This window comes from Lepidochelys kempii, chromosome 9, assembly GCF_965140285.1.
Source record: "Lepidochelys kempii isolate rLepKem1 chromosome 9, rLepKem1.hap1, whole genome shotgun sequence".
In the NCBI taxonomy this organism is placed as follows: domain Eukaryota; kingdom Metazoa; phylum Chordata; order Testudines; family Cheloniidae; genus Lepidochelys; species Lepidochelys kempii.
Genome location: NC_136388.1, coordinates 46,588,480 through 46,589,872, shown reverse-complemented (window position 1 = coordinate 46,589,872; position 1,393 = coordinate 46,588,480).

Below are 1,393 nucleotides of genomic sequence, written 5' to 3'. Positions count from 1 at the left end.
AGAGAGGTGAGTTTTGACTCAGTCCATCTACGATTTGCCTCTTCCCACCACTGCATGAAGCAGTCTACTTCTCCTCTCTCCAATTTGGTTTTTGGGAGGACGAGTTTGCTTTTTAAAGAGTCCACTCGATCCTTGTCCCAAGAACCTAACAGTGGCCACTGTAATTTGCGGTTCTCTAGAACTAATTTGGACCATTTTTCAAGAAACCTACAAGAGTCTAGACCCCTCCTAAAATACATAAAATAAGCTGGAGTTCCCTTAGGGAACTGTTCTACCTTAGACTTCTGATTACCCGTCCAGGAGGACTTCACACAGCACTCACACAAGAAGGAAATTCGGGCTCAGCAGAGCGGTACCCGGTGCAACACACAGAAAGGAGCCCACAGGCTACTGCCTCAACTGCCCTTGCTTTCACACCAGGGGTTATACCCAAGGCGTGGTGCGGCTGCAGCTGTGCAGAGTCCACTTATTCAGACCGTCGGGACGGGGACCCCTTGGTCAGCCAGTCTCCGGACAGAGATGGCTCCCAGATTCACACACACACCACGGGGAAGACGGATAGACACAAAGGCAAGACAGTCCTCAAACCGGTTAAAGCACAAAAATAATAATAACCTGAGACGTCTGATTCCAGAAGCTGGATCCAAAGACCCCTACCCGAACAGAGTGGGAACCAACAAGTTCAGTGGCGTAGACTGCTGCTGCTGCTGTGTACCTTTCTGTCTTGTGGAGGATCGCTTGGACTAAGCGTCCAGGCACCGGCTGCCACGATCGTCCTGCAAGGCAGTCAGGGATCACACAGCCTCAGTGAAGCCGCTTGCCATCTCGGTGGGACCTCCAAATTGTCAAAGTTTGACTCAGACTCACAATTTATTAGACCACTCTGTTTTATTAGCAAAGCTGCTCTGCTAATACATTTAGAAGTGAGCCCCCTGAGTGGGGCTTGTGTCTTTTAATTTATACAGTTTTTTGGAGAACAAGTTACAGAGAAGTTACAGACAAAAGAAGAAAAAGGTTTTAGTCACCACCCTTCGAGATCCCTGAGACCAGTCACGTATCTTCAATTACCTGCCACCCTTAATAATCTCCTTTAACAGCTTCCAGTTAACTTAACTAATTGCCCTTCACACCTTCCATTCTGATGCCTGCTTCTTAGACGTGCTGGCTCTATCTTAATTGGTTCTCCGTTCAAAAGCTAACTGTCCCTACGTGCTCCCTCAGATACTTTGTAACATGTTTTGGCATGCCCTCTCATATACAATGTATCCAGCATGTCCCCTTATACAACGTTATACTTATACAATGTTAGACTTCCACAAGGGAATGTCAAGCACCTTAATAAAAGGCAGTGCTCTCAGCCTCACCAATAATAAGTAATATACACACATATATA